Source organism: Phragmites australis, chromosome 3 (genome assembly GCF_958298935.1).
Source record: "Phragmites australis chromosome 3, lpPhrAust1.1, whole genome shotgun sequence".
Classification (NCBI taxonomy): domain Eukaryota; kingdom Viridiplantae; phylum Streptophyta; class Magnoliopsida; order Poales; family Poaceae; genus Phragmites; species Phragmites australis.
The window spans coordinates 15,492,525-15,503,200 of record NC_084923.1 but is presented as its reverse complement, the minus strand read 5'-3'; the positions used below and the strand labels follow the sequence as shown (position 1 = coordinate 15,503,200).

Genomic DNA, 10,676 nt, shown 5'->3' with positions numbered 1-10,676 from the left:
GCACGACTACTGTAACGCTCCGGGTAATTAGATTACCCGAAACTCCATGTTTTCATTGTACTTGTCCCATGATCAGTAGCAAGTACACACAGTTACAATAGTGATATCACATCCATACATTTTACAAAGGTGAATATGTTTAATTGAATTAAATTTACAACATTGGGACTAACCGGCCTACAAGATAAAAGAATTTGCAGCAGAAAAATACAACAAAATAGATTCAAATATCTAGCGGGTGTGCCTCAATCCTGCCCACTAGAAACTGACTAGGAGTTGAATCTGAGAAAGACCCGGTATCATCATTTCTATGATTTCCTGGCATTATTTCTAAATAACCCATTTCATGAGGCAAGCCATATGTATTGCAAAGATACAAAAAAATTGTAGGTTGAATTGAAGGATGGCCAACATATATAGTTTTGTAGAAATGCAATTACAATTTGGAAGGTACACATAATAATATATTCGACAACGTAATTTAAGGAATATAAGTAAATGACAATGTAAATAAATAAACAACAATAACTTCATTTCCACCATAGACCATGAAGATTGTTTCTCCATATAAACATACACAGCACTTACATTAGTGCATATAAGTGAAACACGACATCCCAAAACAAATAATCGAAACGATGCAGCCATTCCTAAGGGGCTCACGACCGCGAGCACGGCTATTCGAATAGATTTATTACTTTGCAGAGTTTGTGCACTTTACTCATAAGACATGAACCTCCCTTTGGTGATACTCGTCGATACCGTACATTCACTACTATAGAACCGGTCTTCAGTGGCGGTTCAAAATCACCATCAATGGTTGGTTTTGAACCACCACTGATTACTCGGCACTGATAGTTAGTGACTATCAATGCCGGTTCTAGAACTAGCACTAAAAGTTTCTATTACTACCGGTTCATGACTCCAACCAAGTGTTGCCATTTTCCAAAAAGAAGAAAAAAAGAAAAATCTACCGGAAATGAGCTGGCTTGATGCATCGAGCTGGAGCCACCTTCATTCCAATCTCCTCACAACAGTAAATATTACAATTATCTTACAGAGCATAAACAGAAATCAGATGCACATCAGATGCACAGACTAAATCCGATGATCAAAAACACAAATCAGATGCATAGAACATTTTCACAATGATTACTATGAGTCATATTAGCTCCATTTTTGCATGTTGCAGACAACTGAGCAATCAAAATCTAATCAAAGAAATTAAACATCAAACAGAGCAATCAAAAGCTAGTACCACGCCATCTAAAAAACATCAAAATAGCATGACCTGTTTGAGCTAGTACAAAATGCATAATTTTTTGGCTTGAGAATTTCCCCATGAACCCGTTTGAGCTCAATCTACAGCATGACCAAGCAAGCAAGGCGAGTAAGAAGTAGCAGCAAGCCAGTGGCAATGGCCCGACGGTGCAGATGTGCACCGACGCGAGCAGCGTGCTCATGACACCGAGAAGCAGCCTCAGGTCATTCCGCCTCACGGCACCGCCATCGCCCACGTCCACCCGAGTCACCAATGGCACGCGCGCGAGCTGGAGCTGGTCGTGCACCCACCCTTACCTTCGCACGTCGTACTCGCCGGTGGCGCCCTTCGGATATGGGCCCTCCATGAGCAGCGCCAGCACCTCCCCTCCCCCACGCAGCGCCAACGCCACCACCTCCGCCGTGTTGGACGCAACCTCCATTGAGCCCGCACTCACGCCGATGACAGCCCACGTGCCACCTCCTCCCACAGCGTTGAGAAGAAGCCCTGCTTCTTGTCTATCTGCAACCCTCATCTTCCTCTGCCCTCAGACTCCCTTCTCTCTTGCCCTCATCTATCTAGCTCTCCTCTCACCGTAGCGAGATCAGGTGCGAGTGGAGGAGAAAGAACAGGGAGAGAATAAGGGTGCGGTAGGTGGGGAACGTGAGAGAGAGAATGGTGTGGAACGATGGGGACTTGAGGCATTTCGAGCGATCGGACGTGAGCTGCGAACAAAAAAATTGGATCCGATGAAAAATTTGGGTCCAGTCTACTATGGCAATCATTAGTGTCGGCTCGTACCTAGAACCAGCACTGATAGTCGGTATCAGTGCCAGTTCTTAGCAGCTTCATTATAGTTCGGGCACGGGAGATTAAGAACCGGTAGTGATATATTTTTAATGGTGGTTTTTGCACAACCGATATTGATGAGTCGCTATTTATGGTTTGTTCTGTAGTAGTGACTCTACATGTTGGTGTACATAGGGTGTCATGGCAAAGCTGTTACACCGCTTAGTTTTAACCCTTGCTCCTCCTAAATAATATTATTCCCTCATTTACCTTTTAAACTAAGTACCCCAAAGGCTAGCCCTCCTTTATGTTGGGTCCCACTAGTCCAAAGGATATTAATCATTATGTCGGCATACTTTGGTCCCACGCGTATAGCCATGGGAGCCCCTTTGGATACACCCACCTCGTGGATTATTCGCACATGCAGATCTAACTCCAAGAAGTAAGGGTAGAACTAACCAGGTTAATAAGTTAGGACTGTCATCCATACCGGTGTGGTTGTATTGTTCCCTTAGTTCAAGGTATGAGGTACCAGTCCTTATACAATACGAGCAGGTCTCCACCTATACATTCTTCTGTGAGACGATGCTCATCTTCTGTGACACATTGACATAAACCTGCCCCAATTTAAACAACAACTCAAGTTTCTCAATAACAATGACTTAACTATTTTAACAATTCTTTTCGTGCCCCAAGTGATAGGTGTGACAACCAAATAAATTACCGGTAGATAGTGGGGCTAAGCATTTCTATCGCACCTTAGTCCGGTTCTCCCCAAGTGAGATTATCATGTCAATCCATAGCCTAAGGTAACAATGGTAAGGTTAACAAGTTCAAGGAGAGTTGACATTGATTCAATTAAGTCATGACTACTATCTCAATCAGCAGTTTTATAAAACATCTACGCATGCATAATAATTTTTCATAATCAATGCATAAATTAAATTTGAACAATGGGTCCAAAATGATCGAGGGATTTCTTGCCTCTATCCTTTGTGATGTTTCCCAGGCCAGTGGCGCACCACGCTGGTGCCCACAGCGCAGGGTGGCCACAGAGTTAACGATGATGGCATCAAGCCGATGTGGATGCTTTCTTGGCAGACACACCACCTAACTACTTGTGTATTTGGATTGGCTGCTGAGAAATGGATGAGGATAAGGAGGACAATGTACAGGAGGAGGCACTATGCGGGATGGGGCTGAGCAGGGCTCAGCGTGGCGCTCGTCCTTGGGTAGTGGCCATCACGTCAAGCGAACAGAGAAAGATGACGATGCGATGCGGTGTCCATAAGGTGGATGTGCGCCTGGGTCAGTATGGTAGGCAGGGAGGAAGAGAGAGAAAAAAGAAACAAGCTTGCTTTTGTGCTTTGCTCGATCTTTTCTATTTAGGCTGATTTAAACTTTTTTTTTCTACAAATTCAAAAGTGCTCCAAAAATACTCATAAATTCTATAGGCAGTGTAGAGGCTCTGGTTAGTATTAGTAATCCTTGGCTTACCATATTTTATTTCAAAAAATATCCAATGCTAATGTTTACATTTTCAAAGCATGATCTTTGAATGCACTAAAATTTAGGAAACTCCAAACATTCAAATAAATCCAAGAACACCAAAACAATCAGTTGCTACATTTAAATTTATCAAAACAATTCACTTGAAACCTTTTAACAATGCACCTCGAATTTTAGTGGTAAATTCATATTATGTACAAGGAACTCCAATGAAACCTCCATTTTTTCTTAATACTCAAAGATGACAAAATTAAATCCTAAGAACTCACGTTAGTGACAATAAATTAACCTAAAAACTACATCCTAATTTTTAGGATGTTACAACTACCATCTCCAAAGCTATATACGGAGGGGTAGGGAGCACGTTCAAGTGGATATGATTCTTTCGATGGAACAAGCAACACACAAGAGTTCGACAATGTAACTCTGCGCAAGATCAAAACCACGAAAAAAACTTGCTAAGTGGCTTAGGAGTAGATCTAGACATCCCCTTGTATTATATGACTCGTGAGATAATAAAAGATGAAAGTAACAATAAAATATAGGGCTATTACCCTAAAGAGATCTGAACCTATCTAACCTCTGTGTTCATCAAGCTCTCTACCATATGAATAGTTGGAAGCTTGGGTATCCCCGATTTTATAACTATTTGCTTAGATAGATTTGCCAACCTTCTACATGTGTATTCGCAGCAATTCTGATAGTACTTAGAGCATCGTTTTTACCTATCATCCGTGGAGTTTTTTTTTATATTTTTTTGAGTTTAAATTTAAATAAATAGATTTCCGGTGAAAAGATTTATAAAAGTAGGCGCCCACCACCCTCTCAGAGGGCTGCAGCCCTCTGGGAGGGCGGGTACGGGTGCTAACCGCCCCCTAAGAGGGCGGTAGGCCTAACCGCCCCCTCAGAGGGCGGCAAGAGGGGCTAACCGCCCTCTCAGGGGGCGGTTAGGCCCTGGGGGCGGTTAGCCCCTAGCCGCCCTCTCAGAGGGCGGTTAGCCCCTAGCCGCCCTCTCAGAGGGCGGTTAGGGGCTTTTTTCATGTAAAATTAATTTTTTTTCCATTTTATCCTATAAAAATGTATTATTTTTGTAATTGAAGAAAAAAAAGAAGGGGTGTAAGGAAATTAAGAAATTAAATTTGGAGTAGGTTATGTAATAACGGGAGGAAAAAATCAGTAATTAGTAGTTGCAGCATTTTACGTGGGTATGGGGTGCGAACGAGGACAAACATAGTATTGAACACATGGTGAAAACATTACAATACACTGTAACCGCGACGACACGATGAGGAAATAAAGGTGGCATGTACGGTTCGCACTAAGACCTTATTAGTGCGCCGATCCTAATCATAACATGCCTTAGGAAAGGAAAGTATGTCAGGTTACATTAGGTACTCTCTACTGCGTGCATCTAGGATACTTTCCCTTTCGGAGGGCATCGGGACCTGCCGCCTTAGCACGGCGGGCTCTCTCCCGCTTCCTTTCCCTCTCAGCCTCTCGAGCCTAAGCCACGGTACGGTCGTGCGCCGCCTTCCTCATGCGCTCTTCTTCCTCCCGCTTGAGACGAAGTTCCTCTTGCTGTTGCTCGTACTCCCGACGTGCGTACGCTTCCCTTCTCCACCTCATGTTCATGTCGACCCACAGCTTCTGTGAGTCATTTTGCTCATTGTCGAGCCACTGAATAAAATCACAGAGCGGTGGAGGGGACTGAACAAATAGAACAAGATGAGCGGTTAGAAAAAGAGGGTGCGTAATCGGAAGAGATGAGGCGGACATCTGTTACCGTACCGGTCGATAACTAGTTGTTGCATTGCGAGACTTGTCATACTCGTAGTTGGCACACATGAAGAAGCGTAGTCCATAGGTGTATGAGATGTCCTGCGACTCGCGAAGCTTACAAATGTCACCACAGAAGCACATTGGTGGTTTGAGACCTTCAGGTATGGTAGTCCCCCAATGTTTCTTTGGTGGGCTCGATGGAGCTGAGGAAGAGATTGCACTTGAGAGATATGAAAAATGAGCGATGCTTCTCCGTAAGGAGGTTTGGCTATTTATAGTTGGGGGAGGCTGGAGCATTGGATTCACTCGTAAAGAAAGGAATGAGGGCATGGGCGTAGCTGGCGGGAGGAGCATCGGATTCCATCTTGAAGAATGGGACAGTTTTGTCGTTGCCCATGGTCAGAGATTCCACGTTTATTGGTACCCGTGTTGTCATTTACTGATTTGAAAAAGCTAGGTAGTGTTGTCACATCTTGTTTAAAGCCTGCGGCAGTAGGCAAGTGTTGTCAAGTCATGGTTAAAGTTTAGTGTTGTGGTCACTTGTTCATTGAACGTGTCTGAATATGAAATGCATTTACGAAATGCTAAGTCGACCATACAAAGTGAACGTGTCTTAATACATATGAGCACATCACGAAGCGAATATGCATATGTTAGTTACAAAAAATGTAAAATGCTACTCATGCCTCCCTCGTTGCCGTCGTCCGTGCGCCCCAACGTGGTCCCGATGCCGCTGGTTAACCCTCATGTGACCCCTGGAGTAGGTGAGGGGGTCAGGTGGGCCGACGTGTCTGGTAGGCCTAGTAGGGACCACCGGTGTCGAGGGCTCGTCGTGCGTGGGCTGGGTTCGAAGCGGTGCACTGGAAACCTGGGACCGCTGAAGGACGTCGTAGTCAGGTGTGCCCCCGAAGAAGTCACGAACGATGTCGTATGCGGTGTCGGGGCCAGCCTCATCCTCCTGACTAGGGTAGGAGGACTGTGAAGGCTCGGCAGGCGTCCATGTATACTGGCTGGAGGGGCCTGTGAACAAATAATCACGTTAGATACGAACAATATGGTATTGAAAGTAGTAGTAAGAAATGTATAACTGTACCTGCGTGGTACGACGGTGCAGCAAAAGAAGGCCACGCTGACGTGCCGTAGTACGTTGCGGGGGGGTAGGGTGTGGGGCCACCGAAGACGGACCGGCCTCGTCACCGAAGTAACCTGAGCACAGTTGTAACTTATTTTGCTGAAAGTACTAGAAATTAGGAAGAAGGGTTCCCGGAGTACCTGACTGTGGATGTACAGGGCTCAATCTGCGAGGCTGCGTCGAGACTTGTGCAGACGAACCTAATGAATGTTTAATAACAAAAATTAAAGGATATTGATCAATATTATTCAAAAGTATAATTCGTACCATGTTGCTCGGACCCTCCAAGACGTGATAGAAGGGGTCGTGTGGGTGCCGACACTGAAGAATGTCGGTGCACGTCTGACTGCCGAGACGACTCGGCGTGTACACCACTCGTCCTGGGAGGCGGCCTTGCTACATCTGTGGTAGATCGGCAGGAGGTGAGCTTCAGGGCGCGCGTCGTCTTGTCGAAAACCCGTCTAATGAAGCTTGCAACATCCGACGCACTTAGGTGATGCCCTTGCCGGACGCGGTCCATGGCAGCAGCTGCATCCCTATTTACATCATAAATGATATTTGTCTGCAGATACGAAAAAAAGTGAACAATTAAAGTATACGGTTATGTTCATTCAATAAGGAGTACGGACTTCAAAAAATGACTTACTGCTAAAGCGGCGTCCTCGTCCCAATGCACCGGGTATGTCTCCGTTGTCGATGCGACGTGGCCCCGGACATCATCAGGGGTGTAGGTGATACGAGTCCGCGTACGAGGTACGTACCACCGTAGGTACTCCCTGAAGTTTCCCTCGGTGTGGGGATGCGCCTCATCAACGACGTCCTGTAGCGCTTGGGCCCATGTTGCCACGTAAGGGGCCAAGCGGTCCGCCTAGAGGTGGCCAGCTGGCTGGCCTTTCTGTGTGTACCTGCATTCAAACCACGGTAAATGTAAGTCAAACTGAAACGAAGGTTGCTCAAACTAAAAATTTTCAAATGTACCTGTGGACGTGCAAAGGGACTGTACGGATGGGGACGAGCGGGAATGCCTGGTGACGGCTAAACTGCCGCATGACGCGCTGCGGTGAGTACTCTTCGACGTAGATGTCGAAGACAAGGGGCGTCTTGGTGAGCCAGTACTCCTCGTCGCAGGTGCACAAGGGTGACAATCCCAACCCTGCACGTGTATGAACGGACCGAGCGTTGTATGGCTCCCATACCACATCGTTAGGACATAGCCTGTCAAACTGGGTACGAAAATGCTCGTACGCGCTGCGAGGCTGCTCGTGGGCCCAGTGTGGCTGAGTGACAAACATCAATACAGATATTTAGAGACTAACATAGTATGAACGAAACTGTTAATGTAAATTACGTACCCGTCGATGACACCACAGCGAGGCCATTGTCGGCGCGTCCTCGTCCATCTCGCCGTACCACTCCTCTAGGTACGGGGAGCGATCCACCACCGGCCTACCTATGGCAAAATGCTCGTGCGACCATAGCTGAAGAAGAAGTGGACACCCGGCAAAAGTGGCTAGCGCCTCCTTCTTCGTGCATGCGTCGCAGAGCACCCGATACGTCGCAGCAAGAACAGCTGATGCCCAGCTGAACTGCGGTACGTCCTCTGCATGAGCGTCCGCTATCGACCGGGCATACGGCACAAGGGTCCTCGTAACCAGGTGGCCTTGGCCACTAGTGAACATCACCCACCCAAACATCCAAAGGAGGTAGGCCTCCAAATGTCTCGAGACCGCGTATGCGTTGGCTTGTGGGTGGATGTACGCCGGCTGCATATATGACTGGTGTCAGAAAGTATCATTACGACATAATTTGTTAGTAATCGATAGGTTGCATGTTACCGTACCTAGAACTGTAGGATCCACTTCTTTGTTAGCCCTCGTGCATCGGCTAAGAACTCAGGCACGTAGGGGGGTGCATCCGCCTTTCGCTCCACCGGCCCAAATTGCTGGTGCATGTCGTTCATCCTGTCAGCCTGCATATCAATCACCCCAACCGCAGCTCCCGCGCAAGGAAGGCCTAAGAGGTAGGAGACGTCCTGCAGGGTCGGGGTCATCTCTCCGCACGGTAGGTGGAACGTATGTGTCTCCGGCCTCCAACGGTCGACCAGTGCTGCTATCAGCGACCGATCGAAGTAGAAACGACGGGCTGCAACCTCGGGGTTCTCCGTCGCTCGGGCCTCGACCAACTGGCAAAGCGGTAGGAGTCCGGCCGCTCCCAACCTATAAGTATTGCAGTACATCAATAATATGTAACAACAGCAGTGAAATGATATGTAACACCATCAACTTTTCTAAGTACCTGTGGGTCCAGCGCTCGTCTACCGTCAGCAGCTCTCCAGGGCCTCGTGGGCGAAACACTCCTAGCTCCATCTGGTGCTCGGCGGATAAGAAGCTGCGATGCTTCTTGTCCACGGCAGGGTCCAAAAGCTCCGGGGTCGAAGGCTGAGCCATCTCTGTATTTGAAAGACATGTACATTAATACATTAAAAAATAAATACAAGAATAATATACTTCGAATGCAAATTAACCATATGCGAAATTAACACATATTAAAATGGTACAAAACTAGCTGACCTAGACAACAGGTGCATCACCGCCTGCACTTTTGGGACAATATTTGTAAGTGTGACCTATTTCATTGCACTGACTGCATCGCTTAATCCTAGGGCTAGCCTCGGATTCATCCATATCGTTACGAATCCGCCGAGATTGTCTTCGGCCCGGTGCGTTCTTCATATTTCCCAAATCAGGCACATATATTCTTGAAGGCCCTGGGTTACTTGTAAAAGTGTCAACAATACCGTAACCATACAGCTCCTAGTTCCAGGTGTTCAGTACTTGATCTTTCATGAAATATTGTGACACATATTGCCTTGGAAGCATATGGTGCTCCGCGCACGCAGCTATGACGTGTGTACAAGGTTTGTGGAATAATTGTGGCTTCTGACAACTACATATGCATGTCCCACTCCTTAGCACATACTTTTGAACATGCCGCTCACGTCTACCCCCCCTCCGACCCTTATCCCGACACAGGACACTGAACCTGTGCTCTGCTGTGCCCTCTTGATTTGCGCGATGCATGTGAGCCTTCCTATTTGCCTTCTCCATGTACTCACATAGTATCCGGCCATAAAGCATACGATTGTCCTCCATTACAACCTTAGCAGCTGCATACCGATCAATGAAGTACTTGCAAGTGCCATGCAAAATGCCTTCTACAATTCCAACTAGTGGTAGGGACCTCAATCCTCGCATGACCCAGTTATAAACCTCTGCAAGGTTTGTAGTCATTACTCCATACCTGGCACCACCAATGTCGTACAGCAGAGCCCATTTTTCATTCGGCTCATTGCGTATCCACTGTGAAAAGCTCCTAATAGATGAGCATGATCTCCTTACAATCTGCGGAGTATCGGTTGGGAGCCGACCGAGAGCTATTGGTTCCTCACGGTTAGGTGCAGCCTCCGCAGTTTGTTTAAGAGTCAGTTCATCAAGTCTTGCCCATAATGCATTGAACTTACGTTGCTGGTTCTGACTGCACAACTTCTTGAAGAGCTTCATTAACTCTTTGTTTTTAAATTGTCTGTAGAAGTTCGCACCCATATGGCGCATGCACCACATGCTTTTGAGATCTGGCCACTGTACTGGTACACCCAATCGCACGCTACCGTGTTGCATATCCAGCAAAGCCTGCAACAATCCTGCATGTCTATCATGAATGAGACACATCTGGTCGGTCAAGAACAATTGCATGCTTCACCCGCTCTAGGAATCAATACCAGTTGTCCCCATTCTCACTCTTCACGAACGCAAACCCTAGTGGCAGGACTTGGTTGTTACCGTCGACCCCTGTTGCAGACAATATCTGTCCTTTGTACTTCACAATTAGGAATGTTCCATCTAGGCATATGATGGGTCAGCAATATCTAAATGCTTTGATAGTTGCACCGAATGCAAAGAAAGCACGCTGCAACACTCTTTTTCCGCTGTACTCCATATCAGTAGAGGGGTAATACTTGATATCATAGTAGCTGCCTGGATTTCTTGCACAAATTGTGGCTAATTGACGAGGTAGATTGTGATACGAATCTTCATATGTACCGAACCTCATCTCAATAGCCTTTTGTTTCGCCCTCCATACCTTCGCATAATTTATTGTGTACTGGAACCTTTGCTCAATAGCACGAATTATTGATCGTGGCTCATA

General features: G+C 46.5%; 1 long non-coding RNA gene across 1 annotated transcript; it reads right to left on the bottom strand.

Annotated features, from left to right (window-relative positions):
• Positions 1 to 6,180: 6,180 nt before the first annotated feature.
• LOC133911017 (uncharacterized) lies at positions 6,181 to 6,688 on the bottom strand. Its single transcript, XR_009908579.1, has 3 exons — positions 6,611 to 6,688; positions 6,432 to 6,527; positions 6,181 to 6,358 (listed from the first exon to the last, which is right to left on the bottom strand). It is a non-coding gene; the product is annotated as an uncharacterized LOC133911017 (long non-coding RNA).
• Positions 6,689 to 10,676: the final 3,988 nt, after the last annotated feature.